At 48.3% G+C, this 20,756-nt stretch overlaps 1 protein-coding gene across 4 annotated transcripts in view; it reads right to left on the reverse strand.

The window, feature by feature from the left end:
- LOC119464571 (zinc finger protein jing-like) overlaps window positions 1–20,756 on the reverse strand; it is a 171,250-nt gene that overhangs the window by 100,574 nt on the left and 49,920 nt on the right. Inside the window, exons 1-2 of one of the 4 annotated variants that reach the window (XM_049656208.1) lie at window positions 10,236–10,935; window positions 9,132–10,195 (exon numbers count right to left, since the gene is read on the reverse strand). The exons of 2 other annotated variants lie outside the window; for them this stretch is intronic. The gene's annotated coding sequence lies outside the window, so the exon portion shown is untranslated. Of the gene's footprint in view, window positions 1–9,131; window positions 10,936–20,756 lie in introns of those variants that run through there. One more of the 4 variants, XM_049656207.1, reaches the window with a different exon arrangement.

Below are 20,756 nucleotides of genomic sequence, written 5' to 3' on the forward strand. Positions count from 1 at the left end.
AGTGACATGAACTGGAAATAAATCTGTTGTTGAAAGTTAGCGCTGTGTGCGCGTGTGTCAAGCGTACCTTTCTGTCGTCCCTGTCGTTCAGCTTGCGCCACAACAAAATAGAAGATGACACCAACAAGCCCATAAACTGTATAGCTACCTTCATCACGGACGAAAAATTTTCGCTGCGCACCCAGTAACCGAATTTCGCCCCAACCGCGAACCCCGACCGACCGACCGGCCTGGCGAACTCGAAACAAACAAAAACCAAAAACACGATACGGTCACGTCGCGCGCAACACGGATGTGTCGAAGTGGCGGGGGGAGATGTAGGGGGCGCAGGTTAATGGGTGCAAACGCACCAGATCCCCAGATCACGACCGATCTCTTCGGGGAGGGGGCGGTGTTGTGGCGTTGCAGGCGTGCAGGCGGAGCCATATCGCTGCCGAAGACGCGGACACCTCGGAGAGGGCCGAGGAAGCTATGGAGAGAGGTGTGTCCACGGGGGAGCCATTGAACCCTTGGCCGAAATTACGACACGACACTCCGCGGGCTAGCGGCATATGGGCACACTCTTGTAGCCGGACGCGCGCTGGACACGAAAGAAACGAGAAGGATAATGAGAAAAAACTACTTACTCTCACAGTATAACCGGCGGAGTATTAGAACGTATGGGGCAGAAACTTGGGAGGTGAACAAACAATCTCGAGAACAAGTCGAGGACGGCGCAAAGAGCGATGGAACGAAAAATGTTAGGCGTAACGTTAAGAGACAGGAAGAGTGCGGTGTGGATCAGAGAGCAAACGGGGATGGCCGATATCCTAGTCGACATTAAGAGAAATAAAAAATGGAGCTGGGCGGGCCATGCAATGCGTAGGATGGATAACCGGTGGACCATTACATTTACAGAATGAATACCAAGAGAAGGGAAGCGCGGTCGAGAACGGCAGAGAACTATAGGTGCATGGGGCGACGAAGTTAGAAAACTTGCGAGCGCAAGTCGAAATCAGCTGGCGCAAGACAAGAATAACTGAAAATCGCTAGGAGAGATGCCAGTCCTGCCAGTGGACATAAAAAATAGGCTGCCAATGATGATGACTTTCACAAAAACATCGGCGGTCGCGACGAAAGGTGCGAATCCTTTTTTTCAAATCCTACAAAGTGCGCAGTTCTGGGACGTTAAAACGCCACAGTCAACCTACCGCCGGTAAGAAAGAAGGAAGTCCCCCGGCCACGTGACCGGACATTGTTGAAACTCTTTTAACACTAAATAGCTGATCACGGCTACACGGGGTTAGGGCAGCGAGGGCAGAGTCCACTAGGCTCGACTAATGGCGGAGGAGGAAGGTTTTTGGAAAGAGTTTCGCAATGCCTGCCGCGGCCACGTTCGACGACGAAGCCTCTTCTCTTGTTACCTTCTAGATGTCTCGGAACAATGCGTGCTTCTGATGACTTTAGCGGAAACAATCTGCCCTCTGCTTTGCGCTTCAACGAGCGTCCTTCGGCCCGACACTTAAGCGGCGAAGTTTGCGCGACTAATGCGCAACCGACAGGCCTTCTGACAAGGACAGCTGCCCAATTGTATGTGTGTCAAATATTATAGCATTTACGAGACTGCGTCCTGCTTTTATACTACGTCAAATATACGGAGTTGCGCAAAGCGGCGCGTAACAATGTTGTTATGCTTTTGGTTTTTTGTTCGCCTTGAATGAAGCTACTGGGACGATATAGCCAGTAACTGTACCAAACCTATTAGCACAAGAATGTGTGACCCTGGATGAAGAGGAGGCTTTGCCTGTGTGACCCAACTGCGTCGATTCCCTACACAAATACACGTGATTGAAACGCAACGCTCTCCTGAGACAACGGCTGGGTCTATTTAAATGAAATTTGTTGCAATTGCGAGAGGAGGTTAAGTTCTACCAACGGTAGGAAGGAAAATTTTGATTGATTACTTGGCACTTTCCGCACAAGAACTGTCAAAAATGGTCAAGTTTAAGAAAACTTAGAGATAAAAAGAAAAAACGATATGAAGCATAAAAGCTTACAAATCCACAACTCTGCGTCAAAAAACGGACATCGCAGCTTTGTAAACTGCATATGTCCGAGCGCATGACGCAGATACATCTGATATATAAGAGTTCCCAGTTTATGTGAAGTTCTTAAGATGTTTAGGAACGTTCAGCTTAAAGTCCTACTGATGGAACAGTCATATTTGAGACCGGTGTATAACACATCAATTTTGTCCGCTTTAGATGTCTCAATGACAACAATTTAAAGAATTGCTATGTAGTTTTCTATTGCCGACTTGATAGCTGTAAAAGTGATGTTTCAGTTTTCTTAAATGTTGCGATTTTCAACAATTCGTCCAAAAAGAAAAGAACGATGGCCTAATTAAACAATTTGCTGCCTACAGTACGTACACATAAGTTTTCTTTTTTTTTTCTGTTAAATGCGACAACAACCCCAACTGCAATCAATGCAGTGAACGCCGAGCAACACGATTTCTCGAATCCCATGTATTTAGACAGGAGCTCCCGCGCTTAAGGAGGTTCCGCTTAAGATATAAACGTAACATATTGACAATAAGCCACGCCGTCTGGACGTCAGCGCTCGCCTTTGTCTTTCGTGCCTACAGACATGCGATGTTAGGCAGGACCCAAGCAAACACAACTGTCCAAGCAGACACGTTAGATCGCGATATCAGCAAAGGGTCACTGTGACGAATCGAACACAGCGAGGTAATGAACTCTAACGCAAGGTTCAACCTTAAGCCTTGCTTCGCTGGCCAAACTCCACATGAGGTCTTGAATAAATGCGAGGAATGAAGAGAACGTTGTGTTTGTAGAACTGATCGCCGGAGATCCCGGGTCACAAACAAGTGTCCCGAACATAGACGCTTGAAGCTGGCATCGCAGAGCCCCGCGAGGTCGTATACACTTTGTAGCTGTAGCATGTGCAAAAAAATGAAACTAGAGTTAGAAATCTGCCCACAGATGCGCAATATTTGTTATTCTTCCATATTCTCCTATACAACTTATTCAAAATATACCTAAATGCCCCCACAGGGGCAACTAAATTTAAGGGAGGAGGGAGCTAGCTACGCGGATAGTCATGGGATAAAACGTGAACGCCGTAATCGACGGTTGGCTCTGCATCGAATGAGAAACTTGCGGCTGACAGAAGCCTTAAACGAAGAAAACAATAGCGAAGATGATATCAAGCACTGTTATTTCCTCGAGTCAGGCTCCCAACATCAATTCGCAGTCTGGGGCAGGGTGTTTAGTGAACGGAACAACGGATATCAACTCAAGCATAGCGGCATAGCCACCAAACCAGCCGAGTCGATGCCACAGCGCTCACCCTACATAGGTATATGCGTCTAATATCTAGCGCACGAAACGGCGCTGACCGTTATCCCGCCGTAAAATCAGCTTGTATTTTTTTTTATCCCACGCCGAGGAGGCCGGTTTGCATCGCCCGCGAACGTTAACTGCCGACAACGCACCCCTATATGGTCACTATAATGGCTCGTAATGAGGGTCCCACAATAACGGTGCGCAGACGCCTAAACGATGCTGATGCGCGCCGTGCCGATGTACCACATGTCGGCGTAGCCATAGCTCATGCATGGCACGCGCCAGGGCCCCAAAGGCAAATTTCCGATCCGCGAGCTGCCGATAACAGCAAGCAGTAGCCAGAACAAACGCAACAAAAACAATAATAAATAATAATAAAAAAAAAAAAACAGAACAAGAAAACCAGTTCAGGCGAACGGGAGTGCCCATCGCTAACGCCATCACGCCACAGCTTCCGGCGATGAAGCAGACGAACTTTTCATTCCCAGCGGAAAACCGGTAGCAGACGACGACGAAGCCACCCGTGCACCCAAAAGGGAGGCAAGAAAGAGCTACAACGACCTCGAAGCAACGGCCGCTACCGCCGCCGGCCGTACAAGACAGTTCATCACACTTTAGCAGCAGGGGCGATTAAACGCGACCGGTAGCGGCGCGCAGATTAGGCGCAGATTAGCCGGAGGGCAACGCTAAGAGGAGCCGCTGCACCCCGCAATTCAAAGCAGACGACGCTCTCTCATCTGCGTCGTCTGTTCGGCGACTAACGTGAGCAGACGACGGCCGGGCCGCGCATGCACGAGAAGCAGACGACGCGGCGGTCTCGCACGTAGGCACTGAATAACGATAAATGTAAATTACTCATTATATTAACAAAAAAAAAAAGAAAACGCTGGTAACGGACGACAACGAAGGCTTTTGGCTTGACGGAACGGTAGCGGGAATAAACCGTTCCAGTTCTGGGCCTCGGGGGGAGAGAATCCAAAGACCGAGTCGCACGTGAAGGAAGAAAGAGAGAGAGAGAGAGAGAAAAAAAAACGAAGACGGGCAACCGGTTTTCTAATCTAAATGTTCTTTTTTTCACGTGCATCTCGAGAGAGAAAGAGAAAAAACGACGGAGTGTAATTATTGGGAACCACCTGATCATGGCTTCCTTCGCAGCGCAGGCGTAGTGCAGACGACCATTAGTCGTCTGCACCATAGGACAATCTGTCGCGTGGTACGTCTGTTATTATCTTCTCTAACCATAGCTAATGCTGGCCTGAATGGATACTTCCCACTCTCGCGACCAGGTATATAATTGTCATGTAGGAACGAAGCGGTCGCTCAAGAGAACGAAACAAACACTGCCCCCGTAAACAAAAAGAAAACGAAACGCGGAAAAAAAAATATTAGGATGACAAATCACTCCCCTCTACAAGACCGCCTGGCACAATATCGTGCTATATAAGAACACAAACTACTTTTGGGGACCATCGAGTCAAAATTCACCGTAAAGATCGATAAACGACGCTGACTATCCGCACAATCTATAAAGAGAGAGGAATTCTTTTTTTCTGATAACTTCGGATCACGTACGAGCCATTAGGCCTCTAGTCAGAAACAAGCGAAATATTCAAGAATACAAAAAAAAGAAGGCGCTCTATGTAATTGATAGCTCTGAGCACATCAATTAAGCCAGGCAAGTTAGTAGACCATATCGTCTAGGTAGTTACTGCGCGTTATTACTTCCGCCAACAGCTGTTCCTTCCACGTGACCTCGTTCATTTTTTTTTTATGACTTCCCTTCAGTTCTATAGCTGTCGCCTCCACGAAGCCGTGTGGAAGGCATAAAAATAAACACCCAGCGAAGGCAGCTCGCTGCTTACGTCACCGGCAAGAACTATAGTTACGAAAGGTCAGCACCTGCGGTGTGAGCGAATGATTAAAAACCCGCGTACCGGCGCGAACCGATGCGTGAACTTTTGAACAGATGTTGCGTACGACAACAGCCGGAGAAAGCGGGGCAAAGCACGAAATGCGAAGGTGGTTGCACTGGAGATGAATGTAAACTTCAGCCAGATCTTTAACGTGGCTTTAAAGGAGATGCTAACCCCTTAAAGTGACACCGGCAACTCATCGACGCGTGCATATCTGCCAGCCTTTAAAATTCGTAAAAATCCCGCGAATTGGACGATACGAAGAGGGAAAGGGGGGCGAGGGTTTAAGAAAGGGAAATAACGGTAAAGGAGAAGAAAGGCCAAGGTTCACTTTTATATTTCCTCGCTAATTTACCCAAGCTTTCATATAACGAACGAAAAATGGAATTCTTCAAACAATACTTCACTAGTCTAAGTTCACTCAATGTTTAACTGTGCCTTTAAACTGCCACTGAAAGCGAGTTTCGGGGCTTCTTACGCGATAACTGCAAAGGCCAAAGCTTGCGAATTCGAAAGACGCCGAAGTTCCACAGCAGAACAATTAATCGGCAGCTGATTACACTGAACGAAACCCATTTAAGCAGGAATGTAAAGTGCGGCATAACAGCATAAGTAGTTGCACGAATGACCACGGCATGCGCGACCGTCGTCCGCTGAGCTCCAGGACGCCGATGCGATGATGGATGTTCTCGTGCCACGCAAAAAAGAAGGAAAAAAAAAAAAGGACGTGGCCTGACCGAGCATACCTCGATCGGCTGAGGCTATAGTAATTACCTAGACCTGCACTTCTTGACGAATCGATGTAGCAGAAGCGTTCGACAGACGACCGTCGCCAATCTCGCTTCTTTCTCTCCAAAAAACCAGCCCCTCCTCCCGATCGCAAAAACCGTTTTCCATGACGTAATCAAGAGTCGACGCCACGATTGCGAAACGAAACAAACGCAATTCCGACCGCTCGCGCGTGTATAACCCCTCCGAGAGAGCAGAGCACTCCGTAGCAAAAAGGCAAAACAAGATAGCAGAAGGCACGTTGCATCGCATAGCAGACGACGACACGAAATAAAACGTTGCAGACGACGGAGCGACCGGAACAGGAAATGCGGGGCAAGCTACGCGTAATGGTCTCCGCGAAGGCTAACGGCTTGGGAACAGGTTAAACCATGCCTCGGAACGCGTTAGAGGTGAACGAAGCCGTAACACCCCGAAGCGACTTCGCAAAACAAAAAACACCCAAACAGGAAGAAAGAACGCGCAGCCGACCCAAACGCCCGCTAAGTAGAAAAGAGAAGCGGCGGAAACACAGACAAAAGAAATCACGAAGTCAGGGCGCCGCCGCGGTTGCTACAGGGCATTCGCCGGCTAAAACAGACGAAAAAACGCAAAGCAGACGACGAAAAAACACAAAGCAGTCGACGAACAAAACGCCAAGCAGACGAAAAAAAAAAAAAAACTCAGAACAGACGACCATGCATGCAGACGACGATTCGCTCAGGGCGAGGCAAGCATTCTGCAGGTCTTGTGCCTATGCCAAAATGACGCGCGCTTACAGCGCACGTAGGGCGTATTAGAGATGAGTGGTGCTTGCCACTGTTTATTTGTGTTGCGATCCTCAGCTGAAAGAAAAGTACGCCTATATAAGTTGCAAGTTGAAAAAAAAAAAAAAAAAAGGCTAAACGTTTCTGGCACCGTGCCCCGCCCAGGGAGAAAGTTAAAACCGCGCAGCGAGAAGTAACTAACCAAACACGAAAAAAAGCAACTTATTACGCCCCGACGCCAACCGTGTAGCTTTTTCTCGGCGTGCTTCACTTTCTCTCAGGTTCGAACGCACGAAGAGGCGATATGCTCTTACGTCGTTTTTTCTTTTTTTTTTTTTTTTTTTTCGTTTACTTCTTGTGCTACAATGCCTTGTAGTACAGCTTGCGGACGCGGAATTCCGGAGGCACTCATTCAGGTCGAAAAGAGAAAACAACGAGTTTTAAAGACAACAAAGACCGAATCTGCTGCTCATGCGCGGTAAGTGAAGTAACCTAGCTGTGTATGCATCATTCAAAAGAAGGGGAGGGGAGGGGGGAGGAAGCGAAGAAAGAAACACAGAGTACGAGAAGAGATGGCAGCGTTATAAACAGAGAGCTACCACTCCTGCCGCACCAACGCCGGCAGAAGTGGTAGCAGACGAAAGAAAATGCGCAGGCGCAAGCAGCTAGCCGTTTCCCACGTCTAAGTACTACAACACAGCCTGCAGTGTTTTCACTCGCTCGCACCAAACTTCCGGTAACGCTTCCGCATAGTTACAGACGACGGCACGATTACCGTCTGGAACAGAAGCAGAAGACAACACTGCAACAGAAGCAGAAGACAACACGGCAAAGAAGCAGAAGACAACAGACGGTCTGGCCCGCGTAATGCCTCCTGGTGCACGTAAAGAAACCGCTCTTCGTAGAAGTTTGTGTCGTCTGTTCTAAAGGAATGGCGTTTGCTTCGTCTGACGTTACCCTGCGACAATAAAAAGTTAGCGCATAAGGTTCATTTTAACCACTTGGCGAATGAAAGAGAAAGGCGGAGGGATGACAGTTCAGATGTAACATAGTGAGTTCCGAGTCTTTCACACACCTCCCCTCGTGTTTGTCACTGCTATTTGTTTCAGCAAATTTGGCAAGCCGTGCGGTACAAAGTACATTCTTAGGTTTACTAACCATCTAGAACTTTCTTTAATCTATGTATACAGTTACATTCTCCTCATACGCCCAAATAAGACCGCCAAGCGCAGGCTTTCTTTTTCTTTTCTTTCTTTCTTTGTTTAAAGAAAATCTGAGACCATGCCTGCATGCTTTGTAGTCATCTCAGAGTAAATAGACTGCAGCGGCACAGTTCTGTGAAGCTGTTGGGTAACTTCGCATTCAAAAGTTTAACGAAAGAAACAGTAAATGCAAAAAAAAAAGAAAAGGAGGGGGGGGGGGGGCTGCAAATATTACTGCGCTACCTGCTACAAAGTCACCGCTCCAGACGACACGTCAGCCGAGAAAAATTTATGCACAGCTTTCGTAAACTGCGAGTCAACGCCTAACCGACGTCAAAGAATGCTGGCAAAAGAAAAAAAAATAATAAACTGCGAACGGACGACATTCGCTCAATGACGCACGGAAGTCGACAAATATGCTCCCACAAAAAAAGAGAGAAAGAGGAGATGTGGCGAAGGGAAGAAAGACAACACAGTAAACTAACAAATGATATCATCGAACCTAGAGGCTAAAGGGCACGCGACGATAATGACTTCATCGCAGACAACAGCTAAAACAGGAAGCGAGCGGTGCCGCAACTGAAAACACCGTGAAAAGCAGAAATGCTTAGACCGGTTTCCGAGAAGCAAAAAAAAAAAAAAAAAAAAAAAGAAGAGAAGAAAGCGTATACATAAACCGGTGTCCATAACTGTCGACAGGCCGTAACATGATGAACACAGGTGTCCGCTGTCGGGGCCAAAACATGTTCACCCCTTAAAGGCGTCTCTATACAGTGGTAGTTATACAAATGGATTCATTTCGTAAAGAATACACCTGCGACATGCTAAGAACCAATGGCAGATGCACTGATACACGCACACCCGTGAACCCTTCGCCGTTACAAAGCCCCACGTGTAACAACGTGGACGCAAGCCGGTAGTGTCGTCTGCTACAAGCCAAGAAACACGTTCGTTCGCCTGGACGGCTGGGTCGACCGTCGTCTGCTACAGACTAAACCGAAAACCACGAGTCGAATTCAACGCGATTTGCGCTAAGCATGGGTAACGGCGCTTAGAACAAGCGGGGGATAGAAAACTAACAATAAGAACTAGCAAAATCGGCGTGTCGCGAAGGACCTTCAGTGGCATACTCACTAGTTGAACAGCGATCCGGCTTCGAGGACCGCAGCGTCGCCGGTGACGTCATCGGGGCCCAATCCCTTGCGACTCTTGAAGACGAGCATGCCGTCCAGTTCCTCGAGGCACATGGAATCCGTGGAAAGGAGACGAGACGCCTTTATCGCGGAAAAAGATGGCGGCGGCCTCCGGGACGACGGTCAGGCGTCGCCGCGTTGCTGCCTCGTAGCAGACGACGACAAACCGCGGGAAAAAGGTGCGAGCAGAAACAGACGACGACACCGAAGACGACAACGCAACGTCATCAATCCATCTCTTCCACGGTAGAGCGAACGCTGGCCACAGGTTTTTGCACGTGTTGCGAAAAAAGAAGAAAAAGAATGTTTCCCGCCGGCAGCAGCAGCCGCAGCAGTTGTCGCGAGCGGCTTCGAATTTCGAGCAATAATTGTCGCGCGGAGTTTCCAACCGCTAGATTGCCTACTGCGGCTGTCGGAGCGCGTACGCCACACTTGTTCGCACAATGGCTCTCCTTTTCTTCTTTTTATTTATCATTCGAAGCGAGAACGAGTGTGACGTCACCTCTGTCGCTCCTCTTTTCTTTTTTTCTTGTGCGGCCGTGAGGACTCAATTCCCACGCTTCAGTGAAACGTTCGCCGAACACAGCTGCGTTGCAACGCGATGCGAAGCAGACGACGCGGCGCCCGGAAAGTGCAGACGACGGCTCTCCTACATCGGCGGCGAACAATGCCCGAAGTTTACAAGGCCGCAAGTAGTACGTGGCGAGCTGCGGAGGCCTCTATCATCTGCATGCGGTGGAGCACCGGCAACGGCGATCTCTTCTTCAAAGTTTGAAGTGCCACGAGAGGTATCGTCAAAGATGCGATCCATATGCCGCTTCTATTTCCGACGGCGTGTGCGTAAGAACACCTACTGACGTCATACGGCCGTACATCGTACAGATGTTACGGGCTCCAAACGCCGGTGAGCTCAAAACCGCGCGCCACATAAATTTATAAGGGCAAAAAAAAAAATCTGTTTCCTTGGGGTCTAAACACAGAACGTCGCATACGATGCGACGAGAACTTTAACAAGGTCGACAAAGCTTCGATAGCCAACTACAACCAGCACCCGGCCACAGGAGACGGCGTCGCGAACGGCAGCTCTCGATCGGGCGCTCACGGCATCTGTGACGTCATCGGCGTCTAGCTTCGTCGCCGCCGGAAGGCATACATCCAGGTCTTCTCGGCGGATCAACGGCCGGTTCTCAAAGGGAGGCAAGCAAGCAAGCACAGGGATCAACAACACGGACGAGAAAGCCCGAAGACAAGCGAAGACTTAAGCAGACGACACCGTAATCCAGCAGAAGACGAAACACACGCAGCAGACGACGACGATAATCCAAGCGAGAGAAAAGAAGAAAGCGGCGGGCGTTTTCAAAGCTCGAGGAATAGATAGATAGCTCTTCTTTCAGCGGGAAGATGACGCCGAAGCACTGACCGATGAGTCGATGATGGACGATCACTATCACAATGCAAGCACAAACACACACGCACACACACTGCGAACGAGAGACAAGCAGACGACGGCGGCGGTTGCAGAAGGCACGGCCGTGGCTGCGGTGCGGCGGCGGGGACAGAAGCAGCACCGCAGCACTACCAACCGGCGCGAGCAAGCGGCAGCACAGTGGGCGAACGTGAACTCCACGGCACGACCCAAACAAAAATGGCCGCTTCGCCTCGACCGGCAAGCAGAAAGGAAATTCCCGGCAGCCAAGGGAGAACGGAGCGCCGGGTGAGGAGGGGTACGTGTTTTTGAGGAGGGTACGATCACTCTTTCCACCGACCAATCACATCCCCCCCCCCCCTCCCTTCCCATCCGCTCCAAACGCAGAGAGAAACCTCCCTGCCCAGGCCTTTATGGCTTCACTCTTAAAACTTGCTTGTTTGCTTTTCTCTTCACTTCCTCTCTCCTCGGTTCTTCCCTCAAGCGAAAGGCACCCCTCTGGGAAGGGTGCGAATATTTTGGCGCGAGCGGAGCGGATGTCCGACGATTAGCGGTGCAGAAAGAACGCGAACACGGCACAATAAAGCTCCCGGCTAAGTGTAACGGGTAACGCTTTCTCGCACTTACGCACAGAAAGCGGAGACTCCAGGCGAAGTCCGTCACAGGGACAATGTAGGGAAAATTACGTTTCTGCAACACCAGAAAAAAAAAAAAAAAAAAGAAGAACACACGCGATTTGCGCATAAGCAGGCCATAACAGTGAAGAGTTAGAAAGTTGAACGTCAAGAAAAGGACAACGTCATGCAGTACTGAGGGAGGAGGGGGGGGGGGGGGGTTGTAAGTTTGCATTTAGTGGAGGTGTCCAATTCGTCTGCTGCTGAAGTTCTGATTGGCTGGGCTGGGGTATACACGTCAGATGGAGACAGGCGCCTTCAGCCAATCAACAGTTGAGCAGCAGACGAAATGGACATGTCCACTAGGTGGGCACTTACAGAATAGCCCCCTAGTTCTTCTGCATGCCTTTCTTTGTTTGGTTTTGTTTTTTTTTCTGCGAACACGAATATGCCCGAGATGAACACACTTTTACGTAAGATGTTCACGTAGACTTTAAGGCGAATGCAGTGAAACAACGCACGATACGATGTACCCAGAGAAATGAAAAAAAAAATGGAGGATGCCATATATCGATATGTATGAGTAAATCTGTGAGTCATTTTCTACATTAAGTTGCAGGTAACGATGGCTCAGCCGAAGACGAACAGACGAGAATTCTGAGAAAGCAGCTATATTGCCAGAGTTCCGCTTGCAGCGAATCTGTTTTCTAATATTGCAAATACATTTTTTTATGAGTGAGATCGACATTTCACGCGTTCGATCAAATGCTGTATAGATTCCGAATAATTCATGAGCATTAACTTTTCGCGAAATAGAAGCCGCTGACGTGTATTGTGGCTTACGTTCAAGCAGTTCGCAGAATCGATTTCGCGCGCATTACAACAAATCTGGTAAATTTTTGTGGTTTACAGCGTAAACGACTTAATCTTTCAAAATGCATTTATTTGTAAATTTTGTGGGAAGAGGTCCTTAGTAAGAAAAATAAAGTTCCAACTTTTTTCTTAGTATTTCGCGCCAAAGCAACGGCGATAATACGTCGTGTGATGTTAGGAATTTCAACTTAATTAATCGTATCTCGGCGGTCGTGCTCCCCAAAAGTTCTCGAAACTTGCTCAATTCAGTCTGGATCCTTTAATTTACGATGTAGTCCATCCTTACCGATAAACACTTACTTAAGCCAAAGTAGACACTGTCAACATCTATGACGTCAGGGCGAAATGGCGCGGGAACTTCGAGGCGGAGCCGCCGGCAATCCTAATTTTTTTCGTGTCATTTTCTAGCTTACCAAGCTTCCTAGAACAGTAAGAGTGGCTTCCTTCTTTTTGTATTTAAAAAAGCGTGATTGACCAATAGACCTGAACTTGTCTTTTTTTTCTTTTTACATTGCAACTGTAACTGACATCGATGACCGACTATAGTCGAACAGTAAAGCAAACGTGGCATCGTATCGTTAAGCCTCGAATCGACGACGACACGGCCGTTCCACAGTAAGCCTGCGTCCAAGCCAGTTGCGCGCTCACCTCCTATACCAATGCACCCCGCGCCCCCCAAAGCCGACATGTCGTTTAAACGCCCACAGCGCCACCTGCGCCGTCGTGGTAGCAGACGACCGAACTGCGGAGGGGAAGTTCCGAGTTGGGGAAGGACCCCGGCCCCTTCGTATTGTCGGTGCACGGTCAGAAGTGTCGCGTTTGTGGAACACCATGTACATTACGCAGTACGAGGAACTCCACATAAACATAGCAAGGGGCTCTCGACAACGCATGGAAAACAGAAGATGGACGTCGGGTATTACATATACGGTCAACCTGAGAATACGATCCCTCCAGTACACTTCTTTTGTCTTGTTTTTCTTCAGTGTCACAGAAGCAGACCGTCCCAAACAGACGACTACACTTCATATATGGAGGTAGGGTGGGTAGGCGTAGGGTAGGGGGGGGGGGGGGGGGCTTTGGAGTCGGGGAGACTCCTACAGTTCTGTCCTTTTGCTGACGCAGTTTCAACAATGTTGCGTTTCAACGAACAGTGCACATTATAAATTTTACAGCTACACATTACGCGCACTAAGTGAATGAGGTTTCCAAAGCCAGGCACGGCTAGGCAGAGCTAGGCTGAGCCGTAGCAGACACCGAATATCCCGTCGTCTGCAACACGACCGCAGGCACTTTTTTTTTTTTTTTTCGTCTGCTCCAGCACTGCGCGTCGGAAAAAAACCAGTCGCGCAACTGGAGACGCAGTGATCCATGCGCGACTAAGGAGAATAGACGAGCGGACATTATATACCCCGAACCATATTTATTATTCATTTTTATTTTATTTACCTTCACTCTACAGTAGGTAAAAAGCGCTGCCAAGCTTTTGTTGAATTCAAGTCCCTTCGCCGTCCCAAGAATATTGTGTGTATAGCAGCGGTCGCGCCGTCTGGTTTTGGGGGGGGATCCAGGTATCGATTGTCAGTGGCACATAACTTCCGGTGTGACGGCGCCAACATCCGGTAGTCCACTTCATTGCACTGACATGTCCCCACCGGAACCTGTCAAGAGATCTTTCGGCCCATTAGTGGGTGCGCAGATATCGTTCAAGTCAGAGAAGAGATAGATCTAGACCGCCGATGATTTTGCATAACTGATGTAGCTTAACAGTAAACTGGTCTGCGCGCAGAGTGATGCAAATATTATTTTTGAAATATCTTTTTTTAAGCGTTCGTAACAAAATAACGGTTAACGACAAACATTGTTTAGCTACTTACATGGGCGACGCTTAGGAACATTAGCCTCTGATGCAAACCATACGTTTCTGACGAGCACACCGTGCTTCCACCCAGGACGTCTTATTACGTGATGCGCAGATTATCTGAGAGTTATCAGGAAGGTGTAGCACAAACTGCGCTCGCCTTTCCGTCCGAGAGTGGCTTTCAGTTTCACACGCCAGACAACTATAGTCGTGACGTCATGGTTCTGAGCTTCCAAAGACTTGTTATATCAAGTAGTTATAGTGGTTATAGTGCAGGCGTTGGGTTGGACAGGTCTTGACAAAGCCTACATGCGAAGCTCGGCCGCTACAGGGGCTTTAGAAATATAGTGGGCTCAGAAGTTAGCGCGCTGCTATCCAGCCTGCGTACAAAAGAATCCAAGTCGAATTTAGGTTGAAAGCTGCGCAGTGTCGTTGGCGGTACTTATTTGGTAGGCAAAGCTGGGTGCCATTTGCTATTAAGCTTTCTAGTCAAGGGTAGTCATGCAGCAACCACCGCCTGCCGTTACATATCCCCCCCCCCCCCCCGCCCGGTCCCCGCTACCGTTATTAGGGAGTTTTAGAATAGGGGCCCCAAACGTTTTGGGGCCCCAAAGAAATAGCGTCGACACCACTGCGCATGCGCGAGACGCTAACTGCGTTTGGGTTTTGCGTTGGGCACGCTATTTCACCGATTTAGCGGGAGCCCCAAAAGCAGCCCCAAAAGCTTTGCGTCAACAAACATGGCGGCACCCATGGAAGCGACGGCTCTCCGAGTACCAAACTCGGCTTGATTCTTGGTAACGCGTGAAGTTCGTAAGCTAGGAGAAGTGACTGCGGTTATCGCTTTCTCTCAACTAACGTGTGTAATGAAGATTGATTCATTAGACGCCGCTGATTCCGAATTCGATTGTCGATTTCATCGCTCGTAGGCCTAACATGGATTAGCTTGGCTGGTGAAGGCACGTCAAGTTGGTTAATCAAAATTAGGCGCAACAAATCGCTTGCTGCTAATAGAATAACCTCTCAATTGTAATTAAACGCAAAACCACGAAAGTCAAAATTACTCTTCCTATCATAAAATGGTATAGTTTATTTTAATATTTATAATAGTTTTTCCTTGACACCGTAGTGGCGCTGCAAGCGCAATACGCTATTCGCAAACGCAAAGCCCTATTCTAAAACTCTTCACTCTTGCATGCCCCAACGCTAACACCCGCAAAGCTCTTTGGGGCCCCAAACTTTTGGGGCCCCTATTCTAAAACTCTCTATTGTTCGGTATGTACGAAGGAAAGGGTCGATAAACGACTACGAAATAGCGTAGTGCTTTCTTTCTAGGCCGCCGCATCTGAAGCTAAATTGCTGTCATGACGTCTTGTCTAGGTCCGCTTCTTTCCCAAACTTCGTCGGCAGTTCGCTGATCGCGCGCGCGCGTGCGCGTGTGTGCGTGCGTGCGTGCGTGCGCGTGTGTGCGTGCGCATGTGTGTGCGCGTGTGTGCGTGCGTGTGCGTGCGTGCGTGTGCGTGCGTGTTTGCTTTTGAATTTCTTGCCCTTTTTATTATTCGTCTTTTATTCAGCACAGGACTGCCGTATGCTGCAAAAATGTAAAATAAAATAAAATGCCGTACAGAAAACGGCAAACACGGCTGTTATGGGAAACTACATTGATGCAGAGATCACTCAGTCGCAGACGCCAACGACAAGTTTCTCAAACCAAGCGAAAAAGCAAACCTGGTCTCTTCCATTAAGTATCCACCACCGGATCGATAAAGCCATTGTTGATGAAAATAAATTCACTCTCGCAGGCAAACTCACCTTTGCAAAAAAATGAAATTTATATCTAAACTGCACAACATCCACGCGTTATCATATCGCAACTAGAAGAACAAGACGTGAACAGGAGACCCACAACAAACAGCTCGTTTCTACCAATGATAACAACAAAGTTGGACGCCACCCCTCAAAAAATTGATATTACGGAACCGAAATAAATAAGCGTACAAAAGAAGAAGTGCCCAGAACTCGAATTTCGAGAGATCAGGCAGGCAGGCTAGATGATGGACAACGCATCGCCGAACAAGAGCCGAGTAGATAAGGTTGATGTAGGCCGCTTGCGATCGGCGCGCATCCTAGCGATGAACAAGAACAGTACCCAGTGTGTCCGATATCTTCCTCTACTTTTCAGCGGGAAATTCAGCGGGAAATCCTACGGCTGGCCAAAGCTGGTAGCCCAAGCGCGCACACAATCTTACGTCTCTGCGCTCCCCGCATTCGAATCCTGAACGAAGCACTAGAAGCAAAAAAAAAAAAAGAAAAAAATGGAGGACGCTTAAGCTTCGCTTTTAAGAGTGGGACGTGATAGCATTCAAAGATCCCTAGCTGCTTATCAGTCTTCCCAGCAACTGAATTATGTTTTCTCGTATATTCAAATTACAATCCGACGCTATCACGTCTGTAGGTTGTGGTTTAGTCGTACTTTACGATTTTTCTGACGGATTTTACTTTGAGAAATTCAATTTTTTCCCCTACCGCCTTGCGCCACGCGGAGGGCCTGCTCGGTCTGGATGATTCGGGATTATTATTACCGCCAACGACACCGGCGCGCCCGCGCCGACACCAACGCCGGATTTTCTGCGACACGGGGCCCTTAACGCTTTCGCGTTAAAAATTCCTGCTCGCCCTCTCGTTCACCAAGCTCTCTTTTCGACACAGCCGTAGCAGACGACGCCGGTGACGTACAACGCAGACGTCGTGTGCTACAACTGCAGACTAAAAAAAAAAAAAAAAAACCGAGGGACCGTAGCAGGCGACACAGCGGTGACGACGGGACGAAGACTCGGGGAGGCGAAAGCCGGCACAAAGCAGAAAAGAGACGTCGCACAAAAGTATCAAAGTATAACCAGAGAATCAACGAAACATCCGCACCCCGCCGACAGAATGCAGCGCCCTCATATACAGTTTGCAGCTATACAATCTCGTGTCTTTAATTGCGTGCAGCATTGTGAAAGGCACAGCTGGCGTCAGCGCACGCAGTGAGGAATCAGCAAAGCACGTCTGGTTAGGATATATAGAAAACAGAGCGAGTTAGTGAGCGTTCATGGTGAATTTCTGTGCAGCGCTTACAATTAGGACGAAGAACAAAATACGTGCACGCACGACAGGCGCTGAACGCTCAACTGAAATTTATTGTGAAAAACATGAAAAAAAAAAAAAGGAAGATATCCAAGGAAGAAGGAAAGGAAGAATCTTAAAACACGTGACGAACCCCCGGAACTTTCCGTGTATCTTCGTCCTAATTGTGAGCGCTGCACAGAAATTCATCATGCACGTCTGGTTACTTTAGACGGCGTTTCAATTAGCCGGAAATTGCGAAGGCAGAGGTAGAACCGTACAACGATTGCACCACACGGGGCAAAACGCGTATTCGCAATATAGGTTGCACTAAGTACGCGGAGGCGAGAAATGATAAAACGTTAACCCACATAATTGAACAGCCTCGGTAGAACGGAAGTGTACCATTTGTGCCCATGTACTGCTGTTCATAAACGAATAAAAAAATGTCTCATGCTGGAGCCGAACGTTTCGACAAGAAGAACTGTCTTCGTTAGGGCGAAGACGATTATAATCCCCTCGTCGAAATGTTGGCTCAACCCGAGATATCCCTTCATCGACCCCTGCTGAGACTTCTAATATCGCGTAGCGAATGCGAGTGACAGTGGCTACGCTCACCAGGCTGGCCGTGGTCGGATAACGCCAACTGTAGCTTTCACTACACTCTTTCATCCATCCCTCTACTCTTACTGCCTTTGCCTCTTCGCCAGTTTTAGAGTGCCACAGTAGAGTGCACCAGCTGAGGCCGACCTCTCTTGCCTGTCCTGTAAATAAGATTTCTCTCTCTTTTCACTACATTTTGGTTCGTGTAGCGCTCACCAGTAACGATGAAAACGGAGGGAGTAAAGAAAAATGCACAATGCAGATTCTCTGTTGTACTGGCTTCTGGCGAGTGCCGCACGAAACCACCAGACGAACACACTATCGCTGTTTTCAATTCTATAATGCAGTGCGCTTCTCACTACGCGCTGCCCCGTTTTAGCGAACGCGAGCGTACGACACATGCGCTCACACCGAAATAAAGAAAAAACGAGCAGTGATACTAGAAGTATACAAAAAAAAAAAAACGACTGGGGTAAAAGCGCCCCCCAAAACGCGTGTCACTGTAACCCCGGCCGAAACCCCGCAATCGCCCAAGCGTCGGCCATGCGCGCCATAGGCCTCTCTAAAGGACGCCCCCCCAACCCTCCCCTTCGCCCCCCCCCCCCCCCCTCTACACCGCACCTTTTGTATTCCGATTACAATCCCCTTGCCCGGCGTTCTCACCACTTCACCCCGCTTCCAAGCCTCGACCTCCCCGGAGTGTACTCCAGAACCGGAGTTCGGCTTCCGTCCCTTGGCATCAAATACACATACAAAATAGGGCCCGTGCGCCTTCTATACGGACCCAAAGACCGGCGCCCCTCCTAGCGGGAAATGCGGACAAAATCGAGGTGAACGCTGTTTCCCGTTCACTTTTTTTTTTCTCCCCTTCTGCTTTTGTAGTGACGAAACAGAACCAGACATCGACAACGGATGACTACAGGGGAGCATAGAGGCGGAGGCAAGAACCGATGCCTGTTAGTGTAGACTAGTTTTTGGTGGTGTAGGCAGGAAAGCGAGAAAAAGAAATAAAGAAGTTGCCGTTAAGGATAAAATTTTCCCCCTTGAAGATAACACGGAAAGCAAGACGACGACGACGACGTAGTAGTAGTAAGTAGTAGTAGTAAGTAGTAGTAGTAGTAAGAAGTAGTAGTAAGAAGTAGTAGTAGTAGTAAGTAGTAGTAGTAAGTAATAGTAGTAGTAGTAGTCGTAGTAGTAGTAGTAGTATGATAGCAATCACTATTGTGTATGTAGTCCCGTAATTTCACGGCACTGCCTCGAATTTTGGCACTGCAGGTGACGCGGAAACTCACCTGGCTGTGACTACATTAGAATGCAATGCAGTCCTCCTTTGCCGACTAACGGCGACCTCGACCCGAGCAGCCGCTGGCAAAATTAATGACGCCCCATGGCAAGATGGTGCGGGAACTTCAGGGCAACGTCGCCACCAGATTTCAGTTTTTTTTTTTTTTTTGCTTCTTTTGTGGCGTACATAACTAGCCACGCCTCCGGCTTATAGAGGGTACTTCGCTGTTGCAAGATGTATAATCTACTAATACAGATTAACTTAAAGGAGACACTAAATAGACACGCTATACCAGTTTCGACAGAGCTTTATTTCAAGAATTCATTTTCGTGAATTTCGTAGTGAGAAGCTTTTTTTTTTTTTTTTACCATAAGAGGGAAACGAAGGGCCAAATTTGCATTTTCTTTCCTTTTTCTTTCTTTTCAATTCGCGCCGAAACGTGAGCGCCAGCACATGAGTATTTCAATGTTTTCAGCACCTATTTCAATGTTTCTTTGTATCTGGGGCCTTGTGGCTCAAGTTAAGACTGAGCAACTTCTTAACTTTTAGAAACTTGTTTAAGTTCAGTCTTTCGTTCTTTTGGGATGTAGGCCATCCTTACTTTGCCCATGAAAAATTAGCTATAGCGCTGAACAGAAGCGGTCAAAATCAATGACGTCACTATGGTGAGGTCATTGATTCGTGACGTCACTGATTCGCACCAGCTCGTATACCAGCTGGTGCGAGAACTTCAAGGCGGCGGCGCCGCTCCTATTTTCTTTTTGCGTCTCTATTTCAATTTTTCTTGTATCATGTTCAAGGTCTAATCAAACGCCAATTATGTTTTCTATTTAGTGTGTTTTTTAATATGCCTCTTCAGTGCCCTTTCAACCAAGGCCACGGCGCGCATAAACGTTTTTTTAAGGCCCGGTTAAACGGCCAAAGGAGGACAGCTGCTAACGAGGCATCGACAAGGGTGCAAATGCCTTGGCCTCGCGCGAGCGCAGAAACACCTGTGCGCGCATCGCTTCCTCTCGGCGAGTAGTACTATACGTTGATAGCGCGCATTTGAAAAGCCATCGCTTACTGCCACAATATGTACAGCCCTCGCACACGTACCACACACACAACATCTGCCTCCGGCAACGCTCACGGCGACGCGAGGAACGTTCGGACGAGAAACGGGCAAGGGACGGCGCCTATACCACATTAGAAAGTTTTAGATTAGGGGGACGCAAGCGTTGGGGCCCCCTAGTGCTTGGGGCCATGGTACTGCGCATGCGCAGACCACTGAGGTCGATTAAGGTCAATTAGGGTGGACGAATGATTAAGGTGTATTAGTATGGATTAAGGTGCATTAGGGTGGACTAAGGTGGATTAAGGTGTATTAAGGAGGTTTATAGGGTGGATTAAGATCGATTAAAGTGTAGTAAGGTGGCCACAGTACTGCGCATGCGCAGTACCGTGGCCCCAAGCTCTAGGGGGCGCCGACGCTTGCGTCCCCGTAATCTAAAGCTCTCTATTAAAAGGAAGCACGTACGCACATTTTCGAAGCTGTATATAAAAAGGAAAACGTTACCACGAGCTTATGCACATAAAAGGATGACACTTAGCAAGTATTACGATTGAGAAACATTTATAACATGTCGTAATCTGATGCTAAAGTTGGTCCCGAAATGCCGGACCAGGCGTCGTCGACATTACTGTGACGTCACGACGCAGCCAAATGAGACGAACATGACGATTAAGCTAGACGCGATGATGTTGCTCATATCAAAGAACATTACGACTGCTGCTACTACTACTAAATGCCGTTT

Source organism: Dermacentor silvarum, chromosome 9, assembly GCF_013339745.2.
Source record: "Dermacentor silvarum isolate Dsil-2018 chromosome 9, BIME_Dsil_1.4, whole genome shotgun sequence".
Taxonomy (NCBI): domain Eukaryota; kingdom Metazoa; phylum Arthropoda; class Arachnida; order Ixodida; family Ixodidae; genus Dermacentor; species Dermacentor silvarum.